This window comes from Haliotis cracherodii, unplaced genomic scaffold (assembly GCF_022045235.1).
Source record: "Haliotis cracherodii isolate W230 unplaced genomic scaffold, xgHalCrac1.p SCAF_13, whole genome shotgun sequence".
NCBI lineage: Eukaryota > Metazoa > Mollusca > Gastropoda > Lepetellida > Haliotidae > Haliotis > Haliotis cracherodii.
In genome coordinates, this window is record NW_027266268.1 from 5,964,640 (window position 1) to 5,979,998 (window position 15,359).

The following is a 15,359-nucleotide window of genomic DNA, read 5'->3' on the forward strand; positions in this document are numbered from 1 at the left end:
AAGAATGCATGGACGGGAAATAAAGCAGTTGGTATATATACTAGAATATATTCACTTGGTATTAATCATATTGATAATTATATGTACTGCCTTGTTTGATGAAAACTTGTATTTTTAAAAAAATCGTATATTAACTTATCTTATGTTATTTTATAATAAACATGTATGACTTAGCACTTCAACTTGTATTTAATTGTAGATTATTTTGATGATAGATTATATCCAAAATCACTGACGCGAAGAAATACAGGGGAGCTGAGCGATTCCACAACATGAATACACTGTGTAAGGTAGGTTCTACTCCACGGACAACGGCGTATACAAAGGGAAACCACTCCCATCCACAGTAGTAACTAAGATTAGTTGCCCACAACATGCTCCACAACATGAATACACTGTGTAAGGTAGGTTCTACTAGACGGACAACGGCGTATACAAAGGGAAACCACTCCCATCCACAGTAGTAACTAAGAGTAGTTGCCCACAACATGCTCCACAACATGAATACACTGTGTAAGGTAGGTTCTACTCCACGGACAACGGCGTATACAAAGGGAAACCACTCCCATCCACAGTAGTAACTAAGATTAGTTGCCCACAACATGCTCCACAACATGAATACACTGTGTAAGGTAGGTTCTACTAGACGGACAACGGCGTATACAAAGGGAAACCACTCCCATCCACAGTAGTAACTAAGAGTAGTTGCCCACAACATGCTCCACAACATGAATACACTGTGTAAGGTAGGTTCTACTCCACGGACAACGGCGTATACAAAGGGAAAGCACTCCCACCTACAGTAGTAACTAAGAGTAGATGCCCACAACATGCTCCACAACATGAATACACTGTGTAAGGTTGGTTCTACTCCACGGACAACGGCGTATACAAAGGGAAACCACTCCCACCTACAGTAGTAACTAAGAGTAGATGCCCCTGAGGTATCCAAATGGTCACGAACGTTACTCATTCCTTGCAGACAACTCTCGTCTTTATCCTTCCCTTGATTAGCGAAACGGTATGTTCTTTCAGCATTGAGTCTGGTGGGAATAGTACAAAATAAAGAGGCAATGTTTGAACGTAAAGCAGACGCTTCCTTGCACGCCATTTTTTTCAAGTTTATTCAGGGACTACAACGATCATTAACATTGTTCCGGAACAATTGTAAGTTTCGATTTTACCTTACAATGGCCTTAGCCTTCAATCGGTTTGTGCAAGTCGATGGCGATTGTAGCCGAAGCCTAAGACCGCGATCCTAAGGATTTACAATAATTGTACCCCTAAGACATTTCTGTGGACGTGGACACTGGTCAACCTCGCTGGACGGGGACTGACCAGGCATGCCTGAATTAGACACGAGAAAGGAAATGAGACGAGGCGGGTGACTTATATACACTTAACTACCTGAACTGTTTCCATGGTACTGAATACCGAACTATCAATACTGCATATACTGCTCGAATAGATAGATGTAGAACGTCAGTGCACACAAAAAGGACACTAAACTGCAAAAAAAACAAAAACGTTGACAATAAAGAACGCCAGATGGCGCTACAAATTGTCAAACATTCCTAGTTTAATCCGTGTTAGTAACTCAGATATGTTATCCAGTCATTTAAACAACGAGTTAGAGATTGTCATGTTCAAGACTGGCACTCCTCACTGGTTTCAAACCCCACTGTAGGATTTTATACACGATTTTTTAATCAAGTTTTCAATGTGAGAACTATATTGTTAGTAACAGTATTTCTAAATATAGAACTGCATTCTTAAAATTTAGAATTAGTTTATGATATACTTGGTGTCCAGAAATACATAATGATTCTTCATGTAATGAAGATTATTTTCTAAATCAATTGTTCCATATGCTTGAAAATGAAGCGCACATAATCTCCAGTTGTTCTCTGTTCTCTCAAATAAGAAGTAAATATTTGTCAAAGTATGAACATTATAAAATATTTTAAGCATGTTTAGTATGCATAATGATGACATGAATTTGAACATTGCAAAATATGCTTATCATTTATATGGTATAAGAAATGAACTGTGAGCTTATACTCAATCTTACCATGTATGCTACTCATTTTCTGTATGGTTCCATATTGTTCATACCTACACCGTGAGTCACATGACCTTAGACCCGCGTTCGAAATACCTGCCTGCCCGACCGTCCGAGACGGGTTGATTTCAACTCGGGCTGCCTGATTTTCAAATCCCCATGCCCGACGGTCGGGTTATATTTCATATGTGTAAATATTCTAAATATTTCCCGATGATAAGCATTAATTCACATGTAAAGATGAATGATAAAATGTAACCAAAAATAAACCCCGTTAGCTTTTAGACAACCTAAAATTTAGTCCCTATTTAGGAATAAGGATATTTACATGATGTATTCTAGGATATTAAATACAAATTTGACCTAAAAAGTATTTGCTATTTCTTTTCTTGCATTACTTCATGTTCAATGAATTCGATTTAAAGTTTTAATTAAATTATCCTGAGAAACATATGATTATAGTGGGCAGGCAGGTTTTGGTCAGGGCTGGCAAGTATTTCAGCTAGCCAGTCCTGTGGTCTGGCTGAAAGCTTTGGGAGTTTCATACCCTGCTTAGACATGTTTGTACTTTGGGTCCTACAGCCTTTATGTCAATAAATCCTTGAATCCTTTAATAAACTGCCTTCGTAGTTTCCTGTACATGTAATACCGAACTAGCAATACCGCATTAACTGCTTGAAAAGATTTCGGTGTAATTAATCCCTAACTAGCAAGACCGCATAGACTGCCTTCGTAATTTTCTGTATATGAAATGCCGAAGTATAAAAACCGCATAAACTTAACTGCCTTCGAAGTTTCCTGTGTATGTCATACCTAACTATTAATACGGCATTAACTATCTTTGAGGGTTTCTGTGTATGTAATACCTAACTATCAATACGGCACTAACTATCTTTGAGGGTTCCTGTGTATGTCATACCTAACTATCAATACGACATTAACTATCTTTGAGGGTTCCTGTGTATGTAATACCTAACTATCAATACGGCACTAACTATCTTTGAGGGTTCCTGTGTATGTAATACCTAACTATCAATACGGCATTAACTATCTTTGAGGGTTCCTGTGTATGTCATACCTAACTATAAATACGGCATTAACTATCTTTGAGGGTTCCTGTGTATGTAATACCTAACTATCAATACGACATTAACTATCTTTGAGGGTTCCTGTGTATGTAATACCTAACTATCAATACGACATTAACTATCTTTGAGGGTTCCTGTTAATGTAATACCTAACTATCAATACGACATTAACTATCTTTGAGGGTTCCTGTTAATGTAATACCTAACTATCAATACGACATTAACTATCTTTGAGGGTTCCTGTGTATGTCATACCTAACTATCAATACGGCATTAACTATCTTTGAGGGTTCCTGTGTATGTCATACCTAACTATCAATACGGCATTAACTATCTTTGAGGGTTCCTGTGTATGTCATACCTAACTATCAATACGGCATTAACTATCTTTGAGGGTTCCTGTGTATGTCATACCTAACTATCAATACGGCATTAACTATCTTTGAGGGTTCCTGTGTATGTCATACCTAACTATAAATACGGCATTAACTATCTATGAGGGTTCCTGTGTATGTCATACCTAACTATCAAAACGGCATTAACTATCTTTGAGGGTTCCTGTGTATGTCATACCTAACTATCAATACGACATTAACTATCTATGAGGGTTCCTGTGTATGTAATACCTAACTATCAATACGGCATTAACTATCTTTGAGGGTTCCTGTGTATGTCATACCTAACTATCAATACGGCATTAACTATCTTTGAGGGTTCCTGTGTATGTCATACCTAACTATCAATACGGCATTAACTATCTTTGAGGGTTCCTGTGTATGTCATACCTAACTATCAATACGGCATTAACTATCTTTGAGGGTTCCTGTGTATGTCATACCTAACTATCAATACGGCATTAACTATCTTTGAGGGTTCCTGTGTATGTCATACCTAACTATCAATACGGCATTAACTATCTTTGAGGGTTCCTGTGTATGTAATACCTAACTATCAATACGGCATTAACTATCTTTGAGGGTTCCTGTGTATGTAATACCTAACTATCAATACGACATTAACTATCTATGAGGGTTCCTGTGTATGTAATACTTAACTATCAATACGGCACTAACTATCTTTGAGGGTTCCTGTGTATGTCATACCTAACTATCAATACGACATTAACTATCTTTGAGGGTTCCTGTGTATGTAATACCTAACTATCAATACGGCATTAACTATCTTTGAGGGTTCCTGTGTATGTAATACCTAACTATCAATACGACATTAACTATCTATGAGGGTTCCTGTGTATGTAATACCTAACTATCAATACGGCATTAACTATCTATGAGGGTTCCTGTGTATGTCATACCTAACTATCAATACGGCATTAACTATCTTTGAGGGTTCCTGTGTATGTCATACCTAACTATCAATACGGCATTAACTATCTTTGAGGGTTCCTGTGTATGTAATACCTAACTATCAATACGACATTAACTATCTATGAGGGTTCCTGTGTATGTAATACTTAACTATCAATACGGCATTAACTATCTTTGAGGGTTCCTGTGTATGTCATACCTAACTATCAATACGACATTAACTATCTTTGAGGGTTCCTGTGTATGTCATACCTAACTATCAATACGGCATTAACTATCTTTGAGGGTCCTGTGTATGTAATACCTAACTATCAATACGGCATTAACTATCTTTGAGGGTTCCTGTGTATGTAATACCTAACTATCAATACGACATTAACTATCTTTGAGGGTTCCTGTGTATGTAATACATAACTATCAATACGGCATTAACAGGCTTCATAGATTTCTGTCCATGAAATACCGAATTACCAAACCGCATAAAGTGCCCGAATAGTTTTCGGTGTATGTAATACCGTACTATATCGACACGGTGCTCAAAAATGGACCTTATTTTATGATAGTCCTGACTGTATCAAGTTCGTAAGAAAACGTACAGCTTTATGGATAACAACTTTGATTTATTGCATATAGCGACGTTTTGATGTAGATTCTTACACCGTAATAAAGCTCGAGTGGCAATAACCATCTGTACGTATCGTTTTACTGCAATGTCCATTATATCCTATTGAACGTTTTAACCTTTTTAACAAGTGTACCCAATAGAAGAAGGTTTTATGTCCCTTAACGATAAAGATAAGCTTAGTTTTATACTGTCAGACCGTGAACTGACCCTTTTCACTGCCAAAACCTGCCATAATATCTTAAATAAACGTGCTCCCATTTTGTATATTCCTATATATGTTATTGTAATTGTTTACGGTTTTATCTAATATCTTCAGTTCATAGTTTGTTTTGTCGTAGGAATAAAAGTCTCTCGTAATTAATAAAGTCTGTCTGTCGGTCTGTGGTTGATTGCAAGACAATGAAACACGTTAAGCCAGACTGCCTTTGAAAAGACTTAATATACTCCGTCACAGACAAAACGTCAGGTCGTAAATTATTATTTCTTTTTTTTTTCAGAGCTTCCTTCTGATTAATGAATGGTATTTTCGGACCATGCGTCACACGGGCGTAAATTGGCTTCAACATCTGCCAACCCGAGTCCATTTGAGGATAGCGCTCTTGATAGATGTTGTGTTGACTGTAGGAGACTTACTCCGCCCAGTGGGTTCCTCAGCATCAGTCATGTCATATAAGCCCAAGAATACTGGAAGTTAGCATTATATTTGTCTTTTATGTTTTTATATGTATATGCCATCTTTAGACAAATAAACAATATATCACTACTCTTGTTTGTAGGGACGACCTGAAGCATTGATATACTAGTATATAGACCGCTCCCCGTGAATGAAATGCCATAATCGGTCCGGATATTAACTCCGCCCGGTCTTAATATAAACACTGAGAAACACACAACAAAGGGGAGACTATTCTTGAAAACATCCTTATTGTGGAGCTTGCCTTGAAGATGGTTTGTAATTAGACATAATTAGACGACATTTGTTGAATGGTCGGATAATGCGGTGCTATTATCACCACGCAGTCTCATGTCCCGCTTTTTCCAATTGCAAGACATTGTGTCCCGACCCGCATTTCTTCCTTGGCTTAAAGGCTAAAATTTGCTGGATCGCGACTTTCAACACCAAAAACACTGCCCAAGACAATTCGTGAATTTTTATGAATAACTTTGTCATGCTGTATCTCTTTTTGTAAACTTTTATCTGGTGGATTATATTTGAGTAATTGTACCAAAAAATTGAAACAGGTCTTTGAAATATGTCACCTTGTCAGATAACTATCTGTTTTCATGCGCAACAACAATGTGGGTTAATTGGTAGTATTATGCATTGTTGAGAGTTTATACAGCAATCTGATTAGTTGAGAGAGGTTGTCAAATGGAATTGGATGTTGCAAACTTATCATTGTGCATGAATAGTGTTTCTTTAGAAATATCTTTCTTTCGTAATAACGAGTTTGAAAAACAAAATCGCCATTCACTTGACAAAGCGGGTATCGCATTAAATATGTATTATCAATATTTATCGGAACAAGTTCAATTGACTAAGAAGATTATTGATAACATTTGTATTTTGCTACGTAGGGCGGTCGGGTAGCCTAGTGGTTAAACCGTTCACTCGTCACGCCGAAGACCCGGGTTCGATTCCCGACATGGGTACAATGTGTGAAGCCCATTTCTGGTGTCCCCCGCCGTGATATTGCTGGAATATTGCTAAAAGCGGCGTTAAACCATACCTACTCACTCACTATTTTGCAACGTATATCAACGTCATGTTATGATACGGCGTCAGTTCCAAATATACTGACCGCCAAAAGAAACGCGAATACGTTGGTTAAAATATGAAGACTTACTCATATTCAAGAGAAATTGGATTTGTCCAATGCACAAACGAACATTCTGGTATGTTGTGTGAACCGATGCTCATGAACGCATCCCACGTGACGTCATAGATCCATGACTCGAGATGCACCAATTATCTCGTGCAGGATTCGCGTGTAAAATTTAAAAACCACAAGCAGCATATCGTAATAAGAATAAAGTCACTCTGTGGTAACACTTGAGTGATTATTAGTTTTGTCATTATTTGGTACACATTGGAAACATCGCGTCTTAACGTACATACTTCTCCATGTGTTTCTGATGTTGGCATTTTTTTCCGCAGTGAGTATACATCATCAAAAACTCAATAACAACTGCAAATCTGAAAAAAACAGTATTTTATTCTGTTCAACGGCTTAACAGCTTAACAAGAAAATTACGTTAAATTAAACATCATCAATCGAGGTTGTCGTAAACTTTGGTTTGGTCGTAGTCTCAGGTTACAAAGCTCAAATTCATACAAATGAGGCTAATCACGACGCCGACTGAAGATTCCCATTAAGAGGTTCCCGATTTTGAATTTGTAACGTTCAATCTGACAAAATATAAAACGACATAAATAGTTAAATATTTATCAAATTTCCTTGTGTGGGTTTCAAAATGTCAGGTGGTATGTATGTGTATAAAAGTATAATATTATGTTTTTTAAAATATGTCACTTCAGATTCTGGTGTTCCCCGCCGTGCTAAAATCGGCGTAAAATCTCACCCACTCACTCTCACTCACTCACTCACTCACTCACTCACACATCAACATCTTGCTACCTGACATCCGCTATGAGCTGAGTAACAGAAGCCATTACGACAATGGCGTTTAATGCACTAACCACCCTCCTAGTCCGTCCTCTGGGATGCATAACGCCACATTCAGGAAACTCCCTCAGTGAAAAAGACGCATCGCATTCACTGCTGAGTGTCACATTGTCTTCTCAGTCGCAAAGACGGGCATTGTGTGCCCAGTGAACAACAATGGCGGCCGGAAGTCAGCGGTGTCGGCGGAAGCGCTTTGAATGCTGGTAATCCTTCGATTCACACCTGTAATGGAACTCACCTGACGTGAAGGCATCAGAATAGAATGATCCAGATAATCCAAGACGTTCTTTTATTCGTAATGGAACAGAGCAATCTGCTATAGAATAACATCGCTGTGTTGACCCTGCTGGTATTTAGAAGCATGAATTCAAATTGCGGTGGAGAGACCCGCTGGTTTCAGCCTTTGTCCACGGAACGGCTTATACTATACATCATATCAAACATAAATACACACCGAACGGCTTATACTATACATCATATCAAACATAAATACATACAGAACGGCTTATGCTATACATCATATCAAACATAAATACATACGGAACGGCTTATACTATACATCATATCAAACATAAATACATACGGAACGGCTTATACTATGCATCATATCAAACATAAATACATACGGAACGGCTTATACTATACATCATATCAAACATAAATACATACGGAACGACTTATACTGTACATCATATCAAACATAAATACATACGGAACGGCTTATACTATACATCATATCAAACATAAATACATACGGAACGGCTTATACTATACATCATATCAAACATAAATACATACGGAACGGCTTATACTATACATCATATCAAACATAAATACACACCGAACGGCTTGTGCTATACATCATGTCAAACATAAATACATACTGAACGGCTTATACTGTACATCATGTCAAACATAAATACATACGGAACGGCTTATACTATACATCATGTTAAACATAAATACATACGGAACGGCTTATACTGTACATCATATCAAACATAAATACACACCGAACGGCTTGTGCTATACATCATGTCAAACATAAATACATACGGAACGGCTTATACTATACATCATATCAAACATAAATACATGCGGAACGGCTTATGGCGGAACGGTGTGTGTGGGGGGGGGGGGGTGGGGGTGGGGGGTGGGGTGTGGGGTGTGTGTGTGTGTGGGGGGGTGTTTGTTGTTGGGGGTGGGGGTGGGGTGGGGTGGGGTTGATACACATCGTATCAATGCCGGCCAAAAACAAATATTCACTTAAAACTTGGATTCAACCAAATACTACATATATTACAAACGTTATCAAAACGTTAAAGGCTTAAACCAGTCGCTGAAACACTTGTAACCATATAAGGTCCAAAACACAACTAGGATATCCGTGTCAATTAAATTGAATCAAATGACTTAAAGTATTTTTGTTTGTTTCATTTGGTACCATGAAACAGGAGTGTATATACTTTCTTTCGCCAGGCAGTTTACGAACCTCCTTCGTGACTGACGAACATCTGAACCGCTAGGTTTACGGATGCAGCTCAATCTGATATAAGTTAGGCTTGGTCAATTCGGACTATATTTCGAAGTAGCAATGACAATAGTTGATAGTTTAAAAGGAGTCTGGTATTTTGACTGCACTGTAATGTCGCAAGGTTGAGTACTGTCGTGTTATAATAGTTCGTGTTATAACGTCATCATATTTGTAATAATAATAATGATAATAATAATAATAATAATAATAACGCAGGCATCCCAAGTACCAAGTTGTCCGACTCCCCATGGTTGATCGGTGCCTCAGGTTTGGTACATCCCAATCTGTTGACTGACATTGGGAGAGTACCCGAGTTTGCTACCAGGAACACAGCCCTTCTGACAAGCTGTGTAATACAGAAAAGTTCTGGGTGGGTTTGACTAGGCAGCGCTTCATGGGAGAAGTCCCATTCGCTGTCTGGGCTGCTTGTCCGGGGGGCAAGGCCCCTGAGCTGATGGTGAGCCTAACCAGCCTGACTGTGTCAGGATCTCCCAAACCCTCTTAGCAGCATTTTTTTATGATAATTTATTTTAATTTGTCTTATTTGGGTGATCCTGACACAGGCTGGTTAGGCTCGTCATCAGCTCTGGGCCCTTGCCCCCACTTCATGCATTGCATAAAACAAATAAAGGGAAGCGAGGTATCGCATGCCACTAATAAAGTAAAGAGATGTTTTGCGTGTTACGTGTTACGGGTAAAGTAAAGCGATGTATTACCTAGGTGACCTTTCAATAATGACGCTGAGTATATATCGATGTATCAATAATGCCTCCGTTAGAGGTGAGGTGAAATGGGGTTTAACGTCGGGTCCAAGATTATTGCACTTATATAGCGACGTGAATGTACGTGTGTGTGTTTGTGTGGCTGCTTGTACTAGTCCGGACTCATGCCGATTTATAGTGCTAGCTCACTGAGATACAATGCCGCAGTTTAACATGAATACCCCACTCGGACACAGTATACTGACTCCGAGCCGACCAGTCCTTGTTTTAGCCCCTAAATGCCGAGCGCCAGACAGGGTAACAACAAGTACAATCTTTTAACGTCTTTTGGTATGACGCGGCCGGGGATCGCTCTCCGGGCGAACGCTCTACCACTAGACCATGCAGGCGGTCTGCCTCCATTAGAACACTATGCACATACTGTGTGGCCATTTTAAAAAGATTTGTACTTCATACGCCTGGGCAGCTTAATGTGGAAGATGCTGAATGGTATTTCTTGATTATCCAGTGAATTGTATCATTCTCCATGCTGTTGTGAAGAATACCCTGCGCTGTTTGGCATAGCTACGTTCTGAAGCGGAATAAAACAGCTCAAATCAAATTACACCCATGAGAGAGAAACATCCTGTGCTATAAAAAAAACTGGTGATACGCGAGGTGGAGATGAGAGACACCACTTCCGAAACGAAGCTACAAGGGAGCTAATGGGATTCTTTGTTTACTGTCTGTGTATATTTGTGTCTCGGGTCGCGTGCATGTATTTCAAGTATCTGGGGAAGTTAAGCAACGCTGGCGGTGGAGTGAAGGAGGATGGGTGAATTCTGGGCCCTCGTTCACACTGAGGTTGGGAGGTGAAAATAGGGATTAACGTCGCGTTCAAGATTATTGCATTTAAAATCGACCTGCGTTTATGCGTTCCCTCGCGCGCGTGTGTGTTAATTTTATCATGTTTGATTTTCAATTGAAAATATTTTGCGACAGCGAGATAATATTAAAATAATGAACTGTACTGGCGCTTAATCAGCACTCAAAGAATACATCAACATGGTTTTATGTTTTAAAATATAATTTGAGTTGAAAATTTTAAAAATTAAAAATAAGTTTTCATAATACACAACTGCCGATGGGTATCTCAGACATCTTATCTTAAAAAATCCAGAAAGTATATCTTTTTTTTCGGCACAAATTTACGTTTCAAACATGGTTTCGGTCATCTGGTTGCAAATTCTTCAACGAACCAATGTACTTTTACACACAATTCTCCAGCCACAGATTACTTTTAACTAACTGCTGCAGGAATGAATGGTCGTGGGTTCGAAACCCAGTTCGCCCTGATTATGTTTCTCGGTTTGTAATGAGTGTCTGAGTACGGTTTTAGGCCGCATTTAGCAATATTCCAGCAATGTCACGGCGTGGGACATCACACATTGTACCCATGTGGGGAATCGAGCCCGGATCTTCGGCGTGACGAGCGAGCGCTTTAACCACAAGCCTATCCCACTTTCTAGGTTTGTAAAAACCATACCCGTCCTCGTACGTTTCACTGAGGCGCCCCAATTCATTTTGCAGAGTTGCCTCCCTCAGGCGTAGCAGAATTCAATTATCGTTGGTTGGAATCCCCGATTCACCCTGGTTATGGTTCTCGGTTTGTCACGAACTTGCCCGTGCTCGTGGGTTTCACAAAAGAGGCCAAGGTCTCCGACCACGATGACCTTGGACGTTCAAGCTGCCAGGGCGTGATGAGGAGGTAATACTTTTCAAGGCCAAGTTTAACCAATTTCCGATCACTCACTCAACACTCTTCGCCCATACTTTTTGCTGCAGGACACGATAAGGCATTTAACAAGCGTGCTTTTAATATACTCTTAAAAAGCCAGATTTGTGTGAGGTAGGAAAATACATGTATACGAGAAACCGTACAAGGTATTGAGCCAAAATTTTGTGGAGAGAACACTTGGTGGTTGTAGTCATTTAAGTTATCGGTACATAGGAAAAGTCCAAGGTGAAGGTCAGCGACTATCAATGAGGCGTACGTCCCCCGTTGAAATCGATAGCGGCCTGACATCTCCTGCCCATGGAAGAGACGAGTATGCGAGTCACATCCTTGGGAATGGTAGCCCACTCGGCCTGCAACGAAAAGCCAACTGCTGCAACGTCTGGGGTTCTGGTTTACGTCGGCGTAGCCGTCTATCCAATTCTTCCCACAGGTGCTTTATCGGGTTTAAATCCGGAGATCTGGAGGGCCAGGGGAGAACATCAACGTTGTTGTTGTGTAGACATGATCTTGTGATCCGTGCTGTATGCGGTCGAGCGATGTCTTTCTGGAATACACTGTTGTCATTGGCTGCACTTGGGAGGATGCGTTGCAGAAGAATTTCGTTGATGTATCGTTGAGCCGTAAGATTGCCCTGGATATGGACCAAACCTGTCCTGTCATGATGAGAGATATCCGCCCACATCATAACGCAACCCCCACCAAAACTGTCCACTTCCTGTATGCAGTTTCCGGCGTAACGTTCTCCCGACGTCTGTAGACCCGTGCTCTTCCATCACCTCGACGGAGGAGAAATCTTGATTCGTCGCTGAACCAGACATCTCTCCATCGCAGTTGAGGCCATACCCTGTGTTGACGACACCAATGCAGTCGTCGTTGACGATGTTGTCGACTCAATATGACGCGTCGAACAGGACGTCTTGCTCGTAGACCCGTTGCTCTTAAACGGTTTCGTACGGTCTGGTCGGCGATTCTGCGCAGTCACAGTATTTGGGGTGCGGTTGAGGTGGCTCTGGTCGTCCTTTCACGTAGGTTGCGAAGTCGGATGTAGCAATTTTGGGCGGGGGTGGATACTTTTGGTCGTCCCGACCTTGGCCGATCACGTGTTGACCCATGCTGTTGAAACCGATCCCCTAGCCTTGTGATGGTGCTGGGCGCTACATTGAAAACCCTGTCTACAGCTAATCGGGATTTCCCTGCCTGCAAACGGCCTAGGACGTTGTTTCTTTGCACTTCTGTTAATCATGGCATGTTGTTGAACTGTCACTTTTCGATTGACGCAGATGCCAGGCAATCAAAAACCCTACATTTTAATAACGTACATAGTGCTGCTGCACGTGCAGTACGTGCAGCTCCATGGCCCTTTTGTTAACGCACAGGGTGCGTTTTTCCGAATCGTACGTGTTTTTCGGACTAATGGTTTGTATGTCCTTGTTGTGATCATTCTGATCCGAGAAATTTGTCACTGACACTATAACACATTAACCCTCATTATTTTGCACCTAATTTTGCATTTATGGCCAAAAATATCCGTATTGCGTTCATTTGTTTTGAGGAGTACATCATTTTTCTTTACATATTTCAAACTGTGTATGGATTTATTATTAAGTTTAATATTAAAACTAAAAGCGACTGATTACTATATATTTCACACTCAGAAATCGGAGTAAGCTCTCCAAATTGTCGAAGTAAAAATTCATAAGAAGCTATTATTTCAACCACCGCTACCACTTACAAGGCAACCACTGCTACCACTAACACGGCAACCACCGCTACCACTATCACGGCAACCACCGCTATCACTATCACGGCAACCACCGCTATCACTAACACGGTAACTACGGCTACCACTAACACGTTAACCACCGCTACCACTAACACGGCAACCAATGCTACCACTAACACGACAGCCACCGCAACCACTAACACCATAACCACTGCTACCACTAACACGATAACCACCGCTACCACTAACACCATAACCACTGCTACCATTAACACGGCAACCACTGCTACCACTAACACGGCAACCACCGGTACCGCTACCAATGGCGAAGAGGCAACTAACGGGATCAGGTGGTCAGACTCGCTGACTTGGTTGATGCATGTTATCGTATCCCAATTACGCAGGACGATAACAACAACCAAACAAAACTAACAGCCACCTCTATCTCTACTACAGACCTCCCAACCCGTAATATCGCACGCTTTAGGGTTTAAATTTCATAAAAACCCGAGGTGAAGTGTTTTATCCTGTTGACAAACCGAAAGAAACCCTGAAATAATATTTATCAACAATAGACAGCTTCAAACACACTGTTCATGAACCTTGGGAAACGGACGTAAAATATCTCTTGCTATCGTACAAATACAAGTGATTCTCAAAAGTAGTGTGATTTATCTGCGTCTCCAACATCATTAGAATCATATCTTAGTTCTCGCTACCGCTAAACACGACCTTTCATCCAACCAATCAGAGCGTCGCTTACCAGATCCTGAAAGTGACAGTCGGAATGTGTTTTCTAATCATGCAGCCTCGAAATATTTAACAGGGGGTATTCCGAACTACAGTTACGGGTTTTATGATTATATCCATACAATCTAGGCCATATGTATGCCATTCCAGAATGATGTTTTGGTCAATTTTAATTTTTTTTTCTATTACTCCTGGAGATATAGAGATAATATATAAGTGAACAACAAATATTTTGTACAAGACAACGGGATAGTAGTTACGATACATCATGATCAATAGTATGACTGATTCCACGGTCAGGTCGAGCAAGACTTGGGACTATAGCCTTCTAGTGACATGGACATCAGTGTTGTATTGCGACGTTGAACACCACGATGATTATGTGAAATGTTTTCCGTTTGCAGTGGGCGAACACACCAAAGACTAAATGAGCTCAACACTATAACGGTACCAGAAAACATTCATGATAGATTCTCTAACACAGTCATTGTATCAAAATACTAGTATATAAAAGTTTACAAACTCGGTGTTTCGAGTACATCAGATGCTCATTTAAAGACTTTCGACACACGCAAGAGGTTGATACAGCGCGACAAGTTCTCAAATGTTGAAATCACTTGTTGATTAAAATACCTTTACAGTACATGTATATGTATCAAATTATGATGGGACTTTTATGTTTTATGGGTTGGGTTTCAAACATTCAATGGTTGTACTGTTCCTTTTGCATGAAACACACAGAGAGAGAGAGAGAGAGAGAGAGAGAGAGGAGAGAGAGAGAGAGAGTGAGAGAAAGAAAGAGAGAGTTAGAGAGAGAGAGAGAGTGGGAGAGAGTAAGAGAGAAAGAGAAAGAGAGAGAGTAAGAGAGAGAGAGGGAGGATGTTGCGTCCTTCGTGTGGATTGCAGGGGTTTAGGTTAAAAGCGTGATATTATATGCTGTTGGCGGGGATCTTTGCTCGTGATATCAATCACTTGTTTATCTGGTCAAGACTCAATTATTTGTAGGCTGATGTCAACATGGAATATTAGTTGTAATACTGCTGAGAGTGTCGTTAAAATAAAA